Genomic DNA, 21,930 nt, shown 5'->3' on the forward strand with positions numbered 1-21,930 from the left:
GGTGAAGCGGGGTCTGCTGGGTCCATTTCTGGCCAGATTGTACTGAAACGGGCGTGTTGGTGAACCCAAATGCAGTACCAGGCTCGCAGGAATAGTTGGTAATGACTTTTATTAGCACCACAGCAAACAGGGAATGCAGCAGGCAGAATAAACACAGGATAAAGTTCGTTCTTGGGCAAGTTGCCCTAACACAGTCTCTGAAGCACAGATAAGGGAAGAGTAGCGGCTGGGCTCAGTCACGGAACCGAGGAAGCTCCAGAGCCCCGGTTCCACACAGTTCAAAACTCTTTCACAGAGAGGAGAAGAGATGTAGCTTACGGCAGCCGAAGGTGGCGAGGCAGGCGCTCCGTAGGCTGAAACGCCGGCTGATCGAGCTGAGAAGCCGGCGAGGAGCTGAGGCTGAGGCGGAGCCGGTGTGGGGGTCGTAGCCAGAAGAGCCGTCAGCGAAGGCAGAAGCACCGTTGAGGAGCAGGCAGGAGAGTTGACGAGGCCGGGCGGAGGAGTCGAGACCAGACGAGCAGGCAGAAACCAGAGACGCTGAAGCAAAGCACGAGGTCGGGGACAGAAGGCAGGTGAGTTTACCGGGAGGCAGACGAGGAGAGCAGGTCGGGGACAGGCAGAGTTGGCACCGGGAGATCAGGCAGGAGAAGAACGCTGGAGAGTCTCGCATAATGCAGAAGAACAATCTGGCAGTGAGTGAAGGTGCTGGAGTGGCTTATATGCAGGCCTGATTGCAATGAGCTGCAGCTGTGAGGCAGGTGAGCAGAGTGGCCTGATGAAGTGGGCGTGGCTGGCAGGTAGAGTGGAGCAGAGGGAGGGAGAGTGGAAAACTACTGCAGCAGTGTTGCAGGAGAGGACTGAGAGACAGGGATTGTGACACTTGTAAAGGATTTCATGACTTTGGAAGTCAGATTACTCACATATACAGTATGCATACGGTGACACACAGGTATAATAAAGAGCAAAGGTTTAGAAAGCCAGTGTTAATGTGGACATGAGGACAACCAGTTATAGCTGTGTTTTGCTGTATTTTGCTTGAGGCAACATGAGCGTGTTACATTCCTTTACAGCAAATCCAGACATGTCCTTTCCCAGACTGTTACTCAACTACATAACAAGCCACTTAAAAATCAGAACATAGCTTTGAATAATTCTCTAAACTAGGTAATTGGAATTGAAAATTAGGGATGCACCGAATATTCGGTAACCAAATATATTCGGCCGAATATTGCAAAAAAAACACACATTCGATATTCGGTGGAATAAGTAAAAAGCAAGGCCGAATAATAGCGGCGTGTTTTGATAAGGCAATCAAACGGCGTGCGGTGACTGATGGAGTAAAATGTCGGCAGTGTGGCGATATTTTACTCCATCCATCACCGCACTCGCATTTGCGACTATAAATAGTTTTGTGTGGGCAAAATAAATCATTCAGCACGCTGTGCGAGTACAGATTTCAACCAAAAGCAGAAACGAAAGGTGAATCCTGCTGGTTGTGGGTTGAATGGGGGTCACAGACAGGAATACAGCAGAGCACTATGGCCACCGCTATATAACAGTTTACCGGCGACCGAGAAGCCCGCTCCAGGTCCAATAATTTCCTCTTCGTTGGTGTTATGACTGCCCAGAAGTACCTGAACAGCCAAGCCGCAGCTGCACACAGGTATGCAGGGCTGCCAACTCTCACACATTGGCCGTGAGACACACGCATTTGATTGGCTTCACACGCTCTCACGTCACACCCACGATTTGTCACGCTGAAGTGTCCGCCTGAGCCAAAACAAAAAAAGTCTCTGTTTCAATGTGCAATACACCTCCCGACCGCTACATTGGATGTTGGTGGCACTGTGGCTCAATTGACACCAGGCATTGCACTCAGAAGAAGAAGGAGAAGAAGAAGAAGAAGAAGAAGATCAATTTCCCCCGCTCTTTTCAGGTATGTATGTTAAGTGTTTGTGCTCTTAAACTTTAAGTAACACCATTTAAAGACATTTCGAGAGCTTTGTACATATTATTTTGAGGTTTCAGTGCAGCTGTAAAAGTATACTGTAAGTTGATGCCTAATTAATTTTGTCTGTTTTATCTATACAAAACCATTCCTCTATGCTGCTTTATAATTGTATATTAATTACTGTATATATAGTAGTATATACAATTTAGAATAATTTGTTATGTATGTATCAAGTATCATATATAGTAGGTGCGTACATTTTGTTTTAGACAAAATTAATTATCAACCTTTACTCATTTTTCAAAGGAATGTGAGATTTTTTTTCCCACTGTGTTGGAACCCTGTCATCAATAATGACAATAAAGATGGCTGGCCTGGAGTCCTGCTCCATGTGGGAGCCCTCCCCTGAAATCATCAAGGCCTCAAAAAAGGCCACAAGCAAGTACAACAAAGCACACGGATCTTAAGGACTTTGACAGTAGCCTCCCTATTTTGGGAATTGTTTGTATTATGGTTAAACTTTAATTTTATTTTATTTTTTTAATTTAAATTGGTATTAGCTGCATGTAGTTTGGGGTGTTCAAAAATGTCACAATAACATAGCTTTTGGGGGTTTTCATTTTTATTTGAATGTTTCTTGCATGATGTTGCATATCTGTTTACTGTTTGATGACTTTATTTTTATACAGAATCTCAAAGTAGATAAGCAAGAAAGCAGATAACGGTCCACAAACCTCACCGCACTGAAGGGAGTGTTCCTAACTTATCAGAGGAGGAGGGTGGCTGGTTGATTTTTTTTTTTTTTTTTATTTTGATCCCCCTGTAGCCACAAATATTTTTCCTTGAGCTTTTCGAAGTTACTGGTGGAAAATGCTTGACCCTTCACCATGAATTTGATTTTTAAAATTTTGCTGAGTTCATCCGATGAACTCAGCTAAGCGTGCCAGGCGACCCAACTACAAAAGCCAGTGGACTTAAGACATCCTTTGTGTCTAATAGTAGAGCAGTAGGCCCAATGTAGCCCTGTGTGTGTGTGTGTGTGTGTGTGTGTGTGTGTGTGTGTGTGTGAGAGCTGGGCCCTTACCACACACATAATGGAGGAGAGGGTGGCTCCAGATGAACTTTGTATTTTGTTGTTTTCCTATCTACTAAGATCCCAATTTGTGGGCCATATCGCCCACCCCTAGCCACAATGTCAATGCTGATTAACATGTGCTGCCGTAGCTTAGACCAAGTTAGCTAGATAGTGAATGCTAACACTAGCACGTGCATTATTGTTTGCAGTACCAAATCATCACAGACCCAACAAACATTACTGATGGCTTCTATTCATAAGTATTGATACTTGGCACAAAAAACATGTATAAATTACAGGCTCCTTGCTGTGACAAGCCACCATGTCAAAAGTTGCTAAGTTTGCTACATCACAAAGATAGCAACTGTTGAGGGTGAAGTGTCCATCATTTCACACTCAACTTTTGGACCATTTTAAGTGTGCTGGTGGTACACTGTATTTTCCAGTACTATGCAGTGTGAATGCACGTAGCGCACTCGTGCACTCAAAATATTTACTGTTTAGTACAGAAATATGCAACTTGAGACGCGCTATTTGTGAGCTTGTTAGTATCCTAACATTTGCATTTAGCAGTGCTGGGGCTGTGCACAGCCATGCAGAGCTGCGAGCATGACTGTACTGATCTCCGAATGGGGATTCAGTCAGACCTGCTGCTACAGCACAAGCCAAAGCTGTCAAATTTTATTTATTTATTTAGTTAGAAATAGGGACGATGCATATTAACAAACAAATACATAAGTATATGTAAATATGCCAGATTGTAACCCACGGCTAATTTCCATCTGTTATACCTATAGGCAGGTTGATGTAAAAATGTAGTGAACAGCAGCGACAAAAGACAGAGTTAAAATTCATAACAACCATGTAGACACAATACAGAACACACAAGAGTTGCACAATCGACATTCAAAAATGCATCAAGTGTAGCCCAAGAGAACACCAGAAGTGACCAGGGATATCATAATATTGCACATAAACCCTATTGCACATGACCCCATTGCACGTGACCCCAGGTCTGACCACATTCATGCACTTGATCCTATTCAGTTTTGTGACCCCCTGAATTTCCCTCCATTTTGATAACTCCATGAGCCTTACTGCTGTGCAACAGTCAACAACATGCAGTTTATCTGGGCAGATAACATGAGACTTTATTGAAAACTAAGGAATGGTGGAATAAATCTTTTATTGATTGATTTCACAGACTTTTTTCTTGGACCACACAATAGTTCATCATTTTAACAACACTATTCAAAAAGACTAATCCACTAAAATATTTTATAAATATACATTGAGGATTATAATAACCTATGGCTACTCAAAGGGTCTGGGGATTTTAATTAGAGTACAAGTATCACAATAAGTGTGACCTTAGTTATTAAAAAAGGCCTCTATTAAACAGTAAAAACTGGAGAGGAATCATAAGCTGTTTTCATGACAGTCACGCTGCCAGGATATTGTGGACATTGCCCTAGTGTAGGTTACCTGCTGATTCCCAGTTGTTTATAGCCATAGTCAGTAGAGTAAGGTAGTTATGATGGGCCCCAGTGCACGCTCTCATGGCAGGCCCTAGTGCATGCTATTATGCACATATTGTCTCATCACATGATCAGAGACTTGACATTGGATAACATCAACAAACGTATTACCAAGCAATCATCACTGCATATCTGTATATAACAAAAAACACCAAAGAAAATAAGAAATGCATAGATTATTAATTTAATTTAATAATTTTAATAGTTGATTCATAGTTATAGAACAGCTGATTTATCCACCTTATTTTTCACGGAAACACGGAGGCAAAACAGAACGCAGCCAGCTTCTGTTTTTTTGTGCGACACTTCCGGTCCAGCACTCTTACCACTGTGTAAATGGGAATCGCCTTGTTGTTTACCTTGCTGAGTTTAGCTCTATATATGTATATATCACATTTTCACGTCACTATATCACCGTTTAGACTAATCTGATGTTTGTAAAGTCTATAAACACAATGACTGAACAAACATTAGTATCTTCTCTGTGTGTAATTAATAACATGGTTATCGTAGATTAGCTGGGCTAACCGTTAGCCGTTAGCCGTTAGCCGTGTCTGTAATAATTCACTAAACTCACAAAGTGGCCCGTGAAAAAAATATTTTCTCCAGCGGATGTCTTAGTTACAACATGATTGAGCTAATTGGAGTAGTTTCATGTCGTATCCGACAACGGGAGGCTTTTAACAGATGACGATCCTGATGTTAGCTTTGCTGCTAGTGTTAACGTTAGCTGTCCCTGTCAGCTGCAGCCACTGATGCTTTCTAGACATCGTGATTTCCCAAAACTGAATAAATACCACACATAGCAACACAAAACTGCTTTGCTAGCTCAATCATGTTATGGCTGGATGGTTGATGCGTACATGCTGATTCAGGTGCTATCAGAGCCGATCCGCGCATCACTATGGCTTAATGATCAGCTCAGTCAATTAAAACAACCCGTCCTGTGTTAGGAGTGTATGTCGCTGACAGAAAAGAAAGAAAGAAAAGGGAAAAAAGATAGAAAAGCAGTGTACACCTCACATATTTATTTCTCACAGTTGCGCACATGTTTGGCTGGCATGCAGAAGCACCGTCTGTGTGTCGAGGGTGTGAGCCGCAGCTTCAGCTGCTCAGGTAGAGAGGCTTAGCCCGGTGTGTTTTTTCGCTGATTCGGTTCTGCAGGTTCTCTGCTGGTACACTGGAGACGGGGATCAAGCAGTTTGTCTCACTCGGGATAGATTGTGCTTTTTTGGTTCATAGTTTATGACTGACGTGCGATTTATTTGCATTTAGAGGGAATAAATTTCCGTTATAACGGAAACGTGGGCACAGTTATCTATACAAAATACACAGACTAACTAACTAACTAACTAACTGATTGACTAACATAAACAACTGAAAATTGAAAAAAAAATAGCTTGCACCGTTAGCTCCGGTAAGGGAAAGCATGAGGGAAAGCGGCTGACTGGAAGTCACGCACAAAAAAACGGAAGTTGATCACTATTTACTTCCGTGTTTGAAAATAAGGTGGATAGAATAGGTGATTTATCTTTATAGAATAAGCATACAGTTTTGTTATAAATGTTATTGACTGTTGTTGGAGCTATTTATTTGTTGTTAGTATCTGTTGTTTTGCTAATGATTACTATTATTTAATTATTCTAGATATTTGATTTAGTTTTGCTAGTATTTTGTTTTGCTAACGTGTTCTTGTTTAGTATTTGTTTACTATTTTATTTTGTTTTGGGCATATTGTGGGCACCAAAGGTTATATATGTAGGAAAGCAGGTAGGTGACCAAAATGCACCTGGGCGGGTATATGTTTTTTGTTTTTTGTTTTTTACCAGAGTGGGAGAGGCATGCCGGGATTTCTTTGTTCTTTGTTTGTTTGCTTGTTTTTGGATAAATAAACTATTGGAAACACAGAAACTTTGCATAGACAATGGCCTTCTTTTGCCTGCGTACACTACTATATATATATATATATATATATAAAAACATACACACCCATATAGATAGATAGATAGATAGATAGATAGATAGATAGATAGATAGATATCAAAAGGACTGGCCCTAGCTTGGCCCCCCCATTGAAACTGGCCTAGAACCGCCCCTGCTAATGATCATCTTAACGTGACCAGTTCACGGAAGGACAAAATTGACAGATTTATGGACTATATTAACCTACACTGAGAATCAGACAAAACGCCAGGTATAAACTATGAAAACACACAGGCAGCACGCTGACAGTTGTAAAAGAGTTAATGTGACATGTATGTGCGGATGTGTGGAGACACTAGTTGATGAGGCATTGTATCCCAGCACGGGCAGCCGGTAGGCTGCTTTATTTGGACAGCCCAGTCTGACAGCACGTCGAGTGGGCTGAATTCCTGACGCACAAATGCATTTACATATATGGTTTGGCTTCGCGCACGGCAATGCTGTTGGTTATCAGCGAGAATATGCTGTAAAGCATGGTATCTCACACGTGTGATGTGGCAACGCCTTTATATAGAGTAGCGGGTGGAGCACCCCAGTCAGGGCCGTCGCATCCAGACAGGCAAACTAGGCAACTGCCTAGGGCCTCGAAGGTGCCTCTTGCCTGGGACCCAAGAGTGTCTTGAAACAGCTCTGGGTTCCAGCTGAGCTCAATTACACCTGTCAGTTGCCTGATACCTGAATGTCGCAAGTTTGGAGGGTGGACGTGTTTCTGTTGTGCCCTGACGCATTTTTTGGGTGCGGTAAACTATCTCATATGTGCATGCAGATGTGGGATATGTGCGGACAAATCATGATAAATGATAGTCATGATGATTCATTTGATTTGTGTGCCTGATGTGCAAAGCACATACAGGAACACACTTGTTATTCCTCATAGGCTACTTATTAATTTTCTTCCGCCAGATTTCGGTGCGTAACTTGTGCCACAGCTTTGAGCGCACATAGGGTCTTCAGAAAACATACAGATTCAAGATTCAAAGTGTTTATTGTCATTTGCACAGTAAGGACACGCGTTTCTCTGCAGAATAAAATTCTTTATTTTCTGTTACCAATTAATGCTAAACAATATAAATCTTAAGTATAAAATAGATCAAAATATATACGGTGCGCACTGTTTTAACATCTCCTTGCTTCCTGTAATATTAATTTGCCTGACGCCGCCAGATCTGTGATCTGAAGACTGTTGAGAGTGGGTCAGCTTAATCTTACACGGGAGGCTTAAGAGCGTTCTTAAGAAGCTCTTAACGCTAAGATCTTTACTGGATCTGGGAAACGCGGCCATTATCATGGTACTTAAGTCATGATACAATATTATTGTGATTTTAAATAGCCTATGTTGCGATATGCTGAGTATTGATGAAATACATTGTGAAATATTGTGATTTATTACCTTTTTTCAACAGTAAATTATGCCCCCCAAGGAAAACTTTGTCGACAGCTATTTTATTTAATAATATAAAGTTTTCAGTCTGTTCATCTCACTTCAGTAATTTTTGCAGCAAAATGTATCTAGTGGATTGATAAAGCAATTGATTATATTATTGTAGTAGGCTATCTAAGGTTTAATTTGTATTTCTCATGTAACAATTTATATAGGTAATAAAAAAAATGATACTTTGCATTATGTTACGATACGATATTTCCACACAAAAATATACTGTAGCCATACTATGCCGTATCGATTTTTTCCCTCACCCCTAACAAAAATATCTCCGATCAGTTGTTATGCATTATCATGTTACTGTGAACAGATTTGTTTGTAATTGTTTTCTCTCATGTAGCCTAGTTGACCTATATTAGCTATGTAGTATAGGCTACTAATAGGCTAGTGTAACTTTATAATGATGTTGAAACAATTTGTTGCCTTTTTTCTTGAACAATTCTTGAATTGTAAACCCCGTGCAATTTTTAACGATACTGTGTTATGTTCATACTATGACTAATACTTACAATGATGAGTGACAGACTGGAGTCAACACTTCAATTTTGGATTGCCTTGTTATGCACATTTCAACATGTAGGCTAGATGGTCTTCATTCAGTCACTCCTTCACAGTGCTTCCTGACCAATAACCCCCATGTAGTTCACTGTGTCACTCACCTGCCGCCTGGAAGTCACCACCAAGCTTCTTAATGTGCTTAGCATAGAATCATTCAATCGGATTGATCCCACAGTCTGCCGCCTGTGATTCTCCGGAGCTATTGCCTATATTCCCGCAGCAGTTCTCTTCTGACAGCTCACCTCTGGTCCCGCAGCTTCCTCACTGGACACTCCAAATACACGGCTTTTTAACATAGGCTTCACCGAGAAATTCTTCTTTCCACGGTTTTCTTGTCGTCTTTCTCTCTCTTAGCCTACGCCTCCTTCTCTTCCTCTCTCTGTCCCGCTCGGTCGTGTCCCGGCCTGTCCCGCTGCACACACATGCATAAGCTTGATTTAGTACCCGCTCAACAGCCGCTTGTACTTTGGGGCGGAGATTCAGATCACAGGCCTGCTTTCATAGGCTCCTGTCGGCAATAATGGCAAGCTGCAGTAAACCAAAGAGCATGGATACCAAGAGGCGACGCTCCGTTGAATTTTTGCCAACAGCCACTAGGGGCGCTGCGGTAGTGCTGCCGCCATTTTGGACTGTTGAGCTTGGACTGTTGCGCCCAGACAACATGCAAGATGTCAAGGAGAGAGGAGAAAAAAGTAAAAGAAAACAGTGTAGTGCAATTAACTGCAACAACTATCGGTGGAACACCCCGCACCTGGCCTTCCACCGCTTCCCGAAGGATCCCGACAGATAAGAACTCCTGAAGTGTTTTAATATCAATTTAATATGGCAGTTTTGGATTTTTTTTTTTTTTTTTTTTTTGGTAGACTGGCTTATGGGGTGATTTTGAAGGAGTAATTAAGTTAATCTTCTCATAAGTGGATGTAATATGTAGAGATGCCATCTCGGCCGTTTTTCTTCGTTTTGTTTTTTTTAAAGTCTATATTTTGCTTTACAAAAACGTGAAAAAGCAGCTGTGACTAAGCTATCACGAGGTGAGTAGCATTGTAAGCATAATTAATAGCGATATACTTCAGTTTGTCTGTGTGTTTTTGTATGCAAGCGGGTCTGCTACGGTCTGCTGACAGTCCAAAATGGCGGCGGTAGGACGAAACCATGGGCGAGTCTATGGGGCGTTCTATTGAGCTTCACCTCTTGGTATCCATGCTCTTTGAATAAACTACCGGAGGCTGCACAAGGCTATTCAAGAGAAGGCTGAGACACGGGGTCAAACATGGGGGGATTTCACATGCGCAGTGTAGTCTGAGTGGGCAGAAGTTTGCTGAAGAGATCAGCCTCTCATTGGGCAGAACGAGCCACCTGCTGAAGTCCCGCCCTACCACCTCCGGTTGTGTAGCAGTTTTCAACCGTTTTCAACACGTCTTTTACTAACTTTTGCGGTGTTTGATCTTGCGGGGATATAGCCATTTTTCTGCCATGGTTCGCATCCTGTAGATGATATTTTTGTGGGCGTGTTACACCAAACCGCAATATTTTTGCTAGCGCACCGTTGCTGTGGCACTGCCCAGAACGATTGTGATTGGTTGAAAGAAGTACAAGCAGCTGGGGCGTTTTTTTTCTCCAATCTCAAAGTGAGAGTCGGCCCAGCCAGACCTTTCTTTTCTTGAGAAAGGTCTGGTGAGCGAGACTATGCGCAGTGTAACTTAAGCTGCGATGCTGGTGGGTGACAGCAGGGGTGCTAGATAAAAAGCGCAGGATCCGCTCAGGCGATCAAGTAGTGCGCTTGGTGCGGTCTGCTTGGACTTTTGGACATCGGCTGCCTGAAGTAGTCGGAATTGCATCTCTGTCATTCTCACCCACAGCGCAGGCCACCAGTGACAGTCCAATAATAAGCTGTGAAAATGACATGCATGCACATCCCCCTTATTCCGCAGTCTCAGGCCATCTACTGAGCCTTTGAGGAAGTCCAGACCAGATTTTACTACGCATGTGCAATCCCCCCATGTTTGACCCCGTGTCTCAGCCTTCTATTGAATAGCCTTGAGGCTGCAGTTTCAGGACCCTTCAATTTTCATCACAGCGCCACCTACCGAACGGAGGTTGCAATAACGGAGGCTGCAGTTTCAGGACCGCAGTTTTAGAACCATTTAATTTACCAAGCAGAGGCTGCAATTACCTGATTTTTCATTAAAAACTCACTCACTGTTTATTTTTATTTTTTGTTGTACCCAAATACTACTTTTTTATTAAATAGTTATAATCAGTGTTGAGTAGTATTACTGTAATTTGATTATCAAAAATAGGAGGCATGAATTAGTAATAGCAATCATAGTTACAAGCCCAGGTTCATTACCATTGCAGGTAACGCAGTGTTGGCCCGCCCCGCCTGACCTCCGCGGTCCTCTCTGCTCCTCTCACCCACACTTAAACACCCGTCCTGGGCTACACAGTGTCAGGACGCTCCGCTGTCCTGCTAGAATTTGTTCTGTGTTGTTTATGGTTATTTATTTTTTGAGGGAACGGAGTAACTAGTAATGTCAATCAATCAATTTTATTTATAAAGCCCAATATCACAAATCACAATTTGCCTCACAGGGCTTTACAGCATACGACATCCCTCTGTCCTTATGACCCTCACAGCGGATAAGGAAAAACTCCCCAAAAAAAACCCTTTAACGGGGAAAAAAAAACGGGAGAAACCTCAGGAAGAGCAACTGAGGAGGGATCCCTCTTCCAGGACGGACAGACGTGCAATAGATGTCGTACAGAACAGATCAACATGATAAATTAACAGTAATCCATATGACAGAGAGAGAGAGAGAGAGAGAGAGAGAGAGAGACAGATGCAGGTAATGACAGTATCTTACAACAACATTAATGAAAGTAATAATATTGTAGTTATAGTTCTGGTTACTGCGGTACAATATGTTGAAAGTATGTATTAATACCTGGCAGTATACATGTGTGACAATAATCATATGTGTATAATAACAGAAGTATGACTAATGACTAATGATGGCAGTAGCAGCAGGAGGCATCTGGTGGGACCACGGCAGCAGCACAACCACACACGTCACGCTGTCCAGGCACCGCTGTGATATGAGTTAATCTGAGAGACAGTGGAGCACAAAGGCTCCGGAGAAGAAGCCGAGTTAGTGACATCCAGAATGGCCGGGTTAGCAAGATGCAGTAATAGGATACGAGAGAGAGAGAGAGAGAAGGAGAGAAGGGGCCCGGTGTATTATAGAGGGGTCCTCCGGCAGACTAGGCCTAAGTCAGCCTAACTAAGGGCTGGTACAGGGCAAGCCTGAGCCAGCCCTAACTATAAGCTTTATCAAAGAGGAAAGTCTTAAGTCTAGTCTTAAATGTGGAGACGGTGTCTGCCTCCCGGACCGTAACAGGAAGATGATTCCACAGGAGAGGAGCCTGATAGCTGAAGGCTCTAGATCCTGATCTACTTTTGGAGACTTTAGGGACCATGAGTAACCCTGCGTTCTCAGAGCGCAGTGTTCTGGTGGGATAATAAGGCACTATGAGCTCTCTAAGATATGACGGAGCTTGACCATTTAGAGCTTTATAAGTTAACAGTAGGATTTTAAATTCAATTCTGGATTTTACAGGGAGCCAGTGCAGAGAAGCTAAAACAGGAGAGATATGATCGCGTTTCTTAGTTCCTGTTAGTACACGTGCTGCTGCATTCTGAATTAGCTGGAGAGTTTTTAAGGACTTATTAGAGCTACCTGATAATAGAGAGTTACAGTAATCCAGCCTTGAGGTAACAAAAGCGTGGACCAATTTTTCTGCATCTTTTCGGGTCAGGATAGGCCTAATTTTCGCAATATTACGCAGATGAAAAAATGCAGTCCGTGAGGTTTGCTTTAAATGAGAATTAAAAGACAAATCTTGATCAAATATTACTCCGAGGTTTCTTACGGTAGTGGCAGGGCAAGAAAGAGCAGGAGAAGGAGAAGCCATGGCTAAGCTAATGTAGCTAACAAGGCTAAGAGCGTGCAAACAACAGCTAAGAGATTAGCGAGAAAGTCGTAGAAAGGAGGAGAGCTATAGGTGCTTAAACAGAACCAGTGTGGGTTATGACTTGAAGTAGACGTAAAAGCAGCGTTAAAGCAACTGAGGTGAGAAAGCAGGCAAGTGGAATTCACCAGAGCAGTACAGAGACGCTGTCACAGAAACACCGGAAATGAAACCATTTCAGGTGACTACCCCTTGAAGCTCATGGAGAGAATGCCAAGAGTGTGCAAAGCAGTAATCAGAGCAAAGGTTGGCTATTTTGAAGAAACTAGAATATAAAACATGTTTTCAGTTATTTCACCTTTTTTTGTTAAGTACATAACTCCACATGTGTTCATTCATAGTTTTGATGCCTTCAGTGAGAATCTACAATGTAAATAGTCATGAAAATAAAGAAAACGCATTGAATGAGAAGGTGTGTCCAAACTTTTGGCCTGTACTGTATATACATATACATATACACATATATATACATATACATATATATATATATATATATATATATTTATATATACATATATACATACATATATATATACAGTACAGGCCAAAAGTTTGGACACACCTTCTCATTCAATGCGTTTTCTTTATTTTCATGACTATTTACATTGTAGATTCTCACTGAAGGCATCAAAACTATGAATGAACACATGTGGAGTTATGTACTTAACAAAAAAAGGTGAAATAACTGAAAACATGTTTTATATTCTAGTTTCTTCAAAATAGCCAACCTTTGCTCTGATTACTGCTTTGCACACTCTTGGCATTCTCTCGATGAACTTCAAGAGGTAGTCACCTGAAATGGTTTTCCAACAGACTTGAAGGAGTTCCCAGAGGTGTTTAGCACTTGTTGGCCCCTTTGCCTTCACTCTGCGGTCCAGCTCACCCCAAACCATCTCGATTGGGTTCAGGTCCGGTGACTGTGGAGGCCAGGTCATCTGCCGCAGCACTCCATCACTCTCCTTCTTGGTCAAATAGCCCTTACACAGCCTGGAGGTGTGTTTGGAGTCATTGTCCTGTTGAAAAATAAATGATCGTCCAACTAAACGCAAACCGGATGGGATGGCATGTCGCTGCAGGATGCTGTGGTAGCCATGCTGGTTCAGTGTGCATTCAATTTTGAATAAATCCCCAACAGTGTCACCAGCAAAACACCCCCACGCCATCACACCTCCTCCTCCATGCTTCACAGTGGGAACCAGGCATGTGGAATCCATCCGTTCACCTTTTCTGCGTCTCACAAAGACACGGCAGTTGGAACCAAAGATCTCAAATTTGGACTCATCAGACCAAAGCACAGATTTCCACTGGTCTAATGTCCATTCCTTGTGTTTCTTGGCCCAAACAAATCTCTTCTGCTTGTTGCCTCTCCTTAGCAGTGGTTTCCTAGCAGCTATTTGACCATGAAGGCCTGATTCGCGCAGTCTCCTCTTAACAGTTGTTCTAGAGATGGGTCTGCTGCTAGAACTCTGTGTGGCATTTATCTGGTCTCTGATCTGAGCTGCTGTGAACTTGCGATTTCTGAGGCTGGTGACTCGGATGAACTTATCCTCAGAAGCAGAGGTGACTCTTGGTCTTCCTTTCCTGGGTCGGTCCTCATGTGTGCCAGTTTTGTTGTAGCGCTTGATGGTTTTTGCGACTCCACTTGGGGACACATTTAAAGTTTTTGCAATTTTCCGGACTGACTGACCTTCATTTCTTAAAGTAATGATGGCCACTCGTTTTTCTTTAGTTAGCTGATTGGTTCTCGCCATAATATGAATTTTAACAGTTGTCCAATAGGGCTGTCGGCTGTGTATTAACCTGACTTCTGCACAACACAAGTGATGGTCCCAACCCCATTGATAAAGCAAGAAATTCCACTAATTAACTCTGATAAGGCACACCTGTGAAGTGGAAACCATTTCAGGTGACTACCTCTTGAAGCTCATCGAGAGAATGCCAAGAGTGTGCAAAGCATTAATCAGAGCAAAGGGTGGCTATTTTGAAGAAACTAGAATATAAAACATGTTTTCAGTTATTTCACCTTTTTTTGTTAAGTACATAACTCCACATGTGTTCATTCATAGTTTTGATGCCTTCAGTGAGAATCTACAATGTAAATAGTCATGAAAATAAAGAAAACGCATTGAATGAGAAGGTGTGTCCAAACTTTTGGCCTGTACTGTATATACACACATATATATATATACACACACACATATACATATATATATATATATATATATACACATATATACATTTATATATATATATATATATATATACACACATATATACACACATATATACATTTATATATATATATATATATATATATATATATAAGTGAGAGGGGAAGCTTTGAAAATCAATAACCACACATGAATGCATTACACAGTCATGCTTACTTCAGGAAGAAGAACACCACATATGAAGTCTACTTCATCGGTAAAGCTCAGTGTTGTTGGTGTTTTCTCCAACATGCCCTTAAGACAGGCAAACAGGGTGTCTTGCTGCTCTTCACTGTCGAGGTACACAGGCACCTTGTATGAGGGTTTCTGAGGAAACCACTTAGATGGCTTTCTATTAAGCACATCCTGTAAATAAACCAAAGGACAGAAATAATTATGTTATTATGTTATGCATAATATGCTGACGTGCTGACGTATTGCGGTAAGCGAGTTGTGTCATTTCCAGTGTTTCTGTGACAGCGTCTCTGTACTGCTCTGGTGAATTCCACTTGCCTGCTTTCTCACCTCAGTTGCTTTAACGCTGCTTTTACGTCTACTTCAAGTCATAACCCACACTGGTTCTGTTTAAGCACCTATAGCTCTCCTCCTTTCTACGACTTTCTCGCTAATCTCTTTGCTGTTGTTTGCACGCTCTTAGCCTTGTTAGCTACATTAGCTTAGCCATGGCTTCTCCTTCTCCTGCTCTTTCTTGCCCTGCCACTACCGTAAGAAACCTCAGAGTAATATTTGATCAAGATTTGTCTTTTAATTCTCATTTAAAGCAAACCTCACGGACTGCATTTTTTCATCTGCATAATATTGCGAAAATTAGGCCTATCCTGACCCGAAAAGATGCAGAAAAATTGGTCCATGCTTTTGTTACCTCAAGGCTGGATTACTGTAACTCTCTATTATCAGGTAGCTCTAGTAAGTCCTTAAAAACTCTCCAGCTAATTCAGAATGCAGCAGCACGTGTACTAACAGGAACTAAGAAACAAGATCATATTTCTCCTGTTTTAGCTTCTCTGCACTGGCTCCCTGTAAAATCCAGAATTGAATTTAAAATCCTACTGTTAACTTATAAAGCTCTAAATGGTCAAGCTCCATCATATCTTAGAGAGCTCATAGTGCCATATTATCCCACCAGAACACTGCGCTCTGAGAACGCAGGGTTACTCGTGGTCCCTAAAGTCTCCAAAAGTAGATCAGGAGCCAGAGCCTTCAGCTATCAGGCTCCTCTCCTGTGGAATCATCTTCCTGTTACAGTCCGGGAGGCAGACACCGTCTCCACATTTAAGACTAGACTTAAGACTTTCCTCTTTGATAAAGCTTATAGTTAGGGCTGGCTCAGGCTTGTCCTGTACCAGCCCCTAGTTAGGCTGACTTAGGCCTAGTCTGCCGGAGGACCCCTCAATAATACACCGGGCCCCTTCTCTCCCTCTCTCTCTCTCTCTCGTATCCTATTACTGCATCTTGCTAACTCGGCCATTCTGGATGTCACTAACTCGGCTTCTTCTCCGGAGCCTTTGTGCTCCACTGTCTCTCAGATTAACTCATATCACAGCGGTGCCTGGACAGCGTGACGTGTGTGGTTGTGCTGCTGCTGTGGTCCCGCCAGATGCCTCCTGCTGCTGCTGCCATCATTAGTCATTAGTCATACTTCTACTGTTATTATACACATATGACTATTGTCACACATGTATACTGCCAGGTATTAATACATACTTTCAACATATTGTACCGCAGTAACCAGAACTATAACTATAATATTATTACTTTCATTAATGTTGTTGTAAGCTACTGTCATTACCTGCATATATATATATATATATATATATATATCTCAATTCAATTCAATAAGCTTTATTGGCATGACTGTAGATTAACAATATTGCCAAAGACATTAAAATTTACAAATAAAGTACAATAATAAAAGTAAGTCAGAAAACTATAAAAAAAAGATTAAATATATGTTATATAATACAAAATACACCAATCTACAATACAATACACCAATATATAATATAGAAAAAAAAATGAATAAAGAAAAATGTAGATGGTGAGTTACAAGGACTGTAAATATAGACAGGTGTGTCAGGTGTTGTGATGGTTGTCCCTCAGGCTGTGGCATAACCTGACATATGTTGCTGCTGCTAAGCTGCTGACTCTGTTCTCTCCAAGGATGTGTTGCATTTTAGTTTGATCAGGCAGAGAATCAAAGTCAGTGACTTTATGTTTTATTTTTGAGAGGAAGTCGGCTCTGATGTGTTCATACTTGCTGCAGTGCAACAGGAAGTGTGTCTCTGTCTCCACTTGTCTGTGTGGACAGAGCTCACACAACCTGTCCTCTCTGGGCAGCCAGGTCTGCCTGTGTCTGCCCATCTCTATGGCCAAGCTGTGGTCACTGAGTCTGTACATGGTCAAAGTCTTCCTCAGTTTCTCATCAGTCACGGTGCTCAGATATTCTGCCACCGTGTACTGTCTATTTAGAGCCAAATAACACTGAAGTTTGCTTTGCGTTTTTGTGGTCGATGTCCAATAGTTAATGTAATGTTCTTTTTGTTTCTCTATAATTTGGTGGGTCCAGATTGTGTGAGGGCTGTGCTGAGGTCTTGTGTTGTTAGAGGAGCTGAGCCTCAGGACCAGCTGGCTGAGGGGGCTCTTCTCCATGTTCTCCTCTTGGCATTGCAGAGCTTTGTAGTGGTAGGAGTTGGGGTCACTTGTTTTAAGGTGTTTATAAAATTTGATGGCTCTTTTTTGAATTCTAATTAAAAGGCGGAATTGGCCTATCTCAGCTCGGCACCCGTTGTTGGGGGTGTTCCTGTGCACTCTCAGGATGCTCTTGCAAATCTCTGTATGCAGGATTTCGATGGGGTGTTTGTCCCATTTTTCAAAATCTTGATTTGCAAGAGGACCCCACACCTCACTATCATACAGAATAATTGGTTCAATTATAGATTTGAATATTTTGAGCCAGATTCTAATGGGCATATTAATGTTTGAAGATTTCTTTATAGCATAGAAAGCCCTTCTTCCCCTCTCTCTGAGATCATCAACAGCCAGGTTAAAGTTTCCCGTGGACGTGATGTGTAGTCCTAAGTATGTGTAGTCGTGTGTGTGCTCCACCTCATGAGAGCCCAGGAAAAACCTGGTTTGGTTTCCCTGACCCCTGGGTTGTTTCTGGAATATCATAATTTTGGTTTTGTCCAGATTAACTGTCAGGGCCCAGGTCTGACAGAAGGTTTGCAGGTGATCCAGTTGCTGTTGTAGTGCTTCATTTGATGGAGCCAGCAATATGAGATCATCTGCAAACAGTAACCTGTGTGTCAGACAGAGTGAGACCAGGGATGTCAGATAGTTCTAGTGATTTGGCCAATTCATCGATATAAATGTTGAAGAGGGTGGGACTGAGACTGCAGCCCTGTTTTACTCCTCTACTCTGGGGGAAGAAATCTGTTTCCATGTTGTTAATTTTAACAGCACATTTCATATGACTGTACATGGTTTTGATGATGTCATAGACCTTCCCCCCTACACCCTTCTCAATTAATTTTAAGAACAGTCCATCATGCCAAATTGAGTCGAATGCTTTTTTGAAGTCTACAAAACAAGAGAAGATTTTCCTCTTGTTTTGCTGGACGTCTTTATTAATGAGGGTGTGAAGGGTGTAGATATGGTCTGTTGTTCTATGTTTGGGTGTGAATCCTATCTGGCTCTTGCTCAGGACATCATGTTCTCTGAGGAAGTCTTGCAGTCGGCTGTTTAGGATGCTGCAGAACAACTTCCCAGGTTGCTGCTGACACAGATGCCTCGGTAATTGTTTGGGTCAAATTTGTTTCCACTTTTAAAGATTGGTGTGATGATTCCTTCACTCCAGAGGTCAGGAAATGTCCGACACCCAGAATAAGGTTAAATAATTTTAATATGGCAATGTTAAATTTATGGTCATCAAATTTTAGCATTTCATTTAAAATGCCATCAGGACCGCTGGCTTTCTTTGGCTGCAGTGCCTGGATTTTAGCCAGCAGCTCTGCTTCAGTAATTTGGTAGTCTAGGGGGTTCTGGTTATCTTTAATGACTGATTCTAAAATTTGTAATTTGTTGAGGAGATTGTTTTGGGCGAATTCAGGGAACAGCAGTATACAGACTTTCAAAGTGATTTTTCCAGATGTCACCATTTTGAATAGCCAATTCTTCTTTTTGTGGTTTGCTGAAAGAGTGCCATTTCTTCCAGAAGTCATTGAGTCAATGGACTCTTCAATTATTTGTAACTGATGCCTCACATGCTGTTCTTTTTTAGTTCTGAGTGTTTTTCTGTATACTCTCAGTGTTTCCCAGTACTGGAGGCGGAGCTCAGGGTTGTCAGGTTGTCTGTGTTTTTGATTTGACACATTTCTGAGAGTTTTTCTCAGTTGTCTGCATTCTGTGTCAAACCACTCGTCATTGGTCGGGTCTTTTGGTCTGTGGTGCTGGCGCTTTTTCAGACTGGACAAGTCTGCCACATGGTCAAATATGTTGTAGATGTCCTGTACAGCCTGTCTGAGGCCGTCCTGATTGAGGGGATACGAGGTGGAAAGAAAACAGTCTAAATGGGATTGAAAGATTGGATTTTTGATTGCTGTCTGGTATTCGTCTTTGCTTTTGTTTGTCCATTTATAAGGTTGTTTTCTGTAGGTCAGATTGCAGGGTTCTACTGTGTGAGGGTCGTTTGTTGTCGTTTTAATGTAGAGTGTGATTTTACTATGGTCTGATAAGGGGGTTAAGGGGCTGACTGTAAATGCTCTCAGGTAGAAGGGGTCTAGGTCGGTGATGCCATAGTCTACTGTGCTGTTGCCAAGAGGAGAGCTATGAGTGTAAAGACCGAATGAGTCCCCTCGAAGCCGACCGTTAACCATGTACAGACCCAATGTTCGGCAGAGCTGTAACAGTTGCTGCCCACTTTTATTGACAGTTTTGTCAAAGTTGTTTCTGCGGGGTTGTGAAGGGAGGGGGATGCTGACTTGACCAGGTATATGTTTGTCTCCCTGTGTGCTGATAAAGTCTGGTTCTGTACCAGTCCTGGCATTCAGGTCTCCACAGATCAGTACACTTCCCTGGGCCTGGAAGTAACTAATCTCATCTTCGAGAATGGAGAAACTGTCTTCATTAAAATAAGGGGATTGTGATGGGGGGATATATGCTGCACACAGGAATACATCTTTATCTGTGGTGATAAGGTCTTTTTTGATTTTGAGCCAAATTGAAAATTCTCCTTTTTTGATTAATTCAATGTATTGTACAAGGTTTGCCTTATACCAGATCAGCATTCCCCCTGAATCCCTTCCTTGTGTTACTCCCTTTAGTTTGGTGGACGGGGACATTATCTCTATGTAGCCTGAGGGACAACCAGTGGAGACATCTCCTCTACACCAAGTCTCTTGCAATATAAACACATCTGCATTTTCTAACTCTCTAATAAAGTCTGAGGTCCTGCTCTTAAGGCCAAGAGCAGAAGATCTCAGACCCTGAACATTCAAACAAGAGATGACAAAAGATTTAGATTTCATTTAAAACTCAAAAGGCTGCATTTGGTGATCAAAATGAGATAAACTACTAAGTCAAAGAAAATAATTTAAGAGTATCTACATGACATATTATAAAAGGTAACAAATCAATAACTGGTATATTAAATAATCAATACTTATGTACAATGTAAATGTCCTTTTTTTTTTTAAACTGTATGAGCACAAGAAATACTCTAATAATAATTCATACAGTGTCTATTGTGGTACCTGTCCAATCAGATGAGAGCAAAGCAGGCTGAGCATCTGCTGAATGTCCCTCAGTTCATTGTGTGGGGGGGTGGTTAAGGTTGGTTCTGCTGCTCTCCGGACCACCTGGGCATAACTCAGTGGGCCAGGGTGTGGCTCTTGTCGCTGTGGTTGGGGTGGGGCCCCGAGGGACAGGAGTGACTGTGGTCTGGCTTGAGGGGGATCATGGTTGCCTTTCTGGGGTCTGATTTGGACATGATGTGGGTGGGGCTGAGGGTGGTCTTGTCTCCATTGTGTTGGTCTGGATGTTGGTTGAGGATGTCTTGGTGTTCTGTGGGTGTTGTGGGCTGATGTGCTCCTTCTGCGGGCCGTGGATTGGTCTCTGTTGAGAGCGACGCTTTTCAGTGTTTGGGCGAAGATGGGGACTGTGCTTTTAAACAGATGGACGTGGTCGGAGAGACAGCTGATGTCCAGGGTGGGGTGGTGGGCTAGGTGGACATTGGGTCTCCGTGCACAGTCTCTGGACAGGCTGCTGTTGATCCTGTGGATGGTGTCAGGGTGGAAGTCTTTCCTTGGGAGCAGAGTGGATATGACCACTCTGCTGTTGGGGAAGGTGGTGGAGGCTTTCTCTGTCACTCTCTTGAGTGACTCTGACACCCTTTCCTGCTGGCTCAGATCATTGGTGCCAGTGTGGATGATGATGTGACTCGGAGATCCAAGCCGCTTCTCTGACAGCAGGTCTATGGCATGGTGGGTGTTTGGACACCAGATTTTAGCCACTTTGTGGGTGGGGAAAAGTTTCTTTTCATTTAGGAATTTTCCATTGGAGTCGATGAGGAGGACAATGTCTGTCTTCTCTCTCTGTTGTGCTGGTCTGGTGGAATGAGGGGAGGTGCTGGTCTGTGGGCTGGATGTGGAGCTGGGGATGGGGGTAGGTTCTTGGATTGGTGGGTCCTGGCTGCTCACAGGGTCCTGGTTGTGGTCTAGTTTTTCATCCAGGTCCTGTGTAGCTCCACCTCTCTCCTGAGGCTGTTCTGACAGAGTGGTGAGTGCTCTGCTGTGCTCCTCTCTCTCTCCTCTGAGCTCCTCCACCTCCTTTGACAGAGAGGTAAGTTCTCTCCTGTGCTCCTCTCTCTCTCCTCTGAGCTCCTTCACCTCCTCTGTCAGAGCTGTCAGTGCTGCTAGACGCTGCTCTGTCCTGATGCAGCTCTCTGATCTCAGTCCTGAGCAGGCTCAGCTCTCTCCTGCAGCTGTCCCTGTCCTGCCTCAGCATGCCCAGCTCTGTGCTGATGGTACAGGGATCAGGCTGAGCTGTGGTGGGCTGGCATGGCTGTTGGCTGATCAGCTCTCTCAGTTGTACAAGTTCTCTCTCCAGCTCTGTGAATTTCACCTTCA

The 21,930-nt window shown here is 42.7% G+C and overlaps 1 protein-coding gene across 2 annotated transcripts in view; it reads right to left on the reverse strand.

Annotated features, from left to right (window-relative positions):
* The window catches only part of LOC125891979 (rho guanine nucleotide exchange factor 10-like protein), a 180,996-nt gene extending 171,965 nt beyond the window's left edge, over positions 1-9,031 (reverse strand). Inside the window, exon 1 of one of the 2 annotated variants that reach the window (XM_049581634.1) lies at positions 8,648-9,031. The gene's annotated coding sequence lies outside the window, so the exon portion shown is untranslated. The remainder of the gene's footprint in view (positions 1-8,647) is intronic. The other variant, XM_049581633.1, reaches the window with a different exon arrangement.
* Positions 9,032-21,930: the final 12,899 nt, after the last annotated feature.

Source organism: Epinephelus fuscoguttatus, linkage group LG7 (genome assembly GCF_011397635.1).
Source record: "Epinephelus fuscoguttatus linkage group LG7, E.fuscoguttatus.final_Chr_v1".
Classification (NCBI taxonomy): domain Eukaryota; kingdom Metazoa; phylum Chordata; class Actinopteri; order Perciformes; family Serranidae; genus Epinephelus; species Epinephelus fuscoguttatus.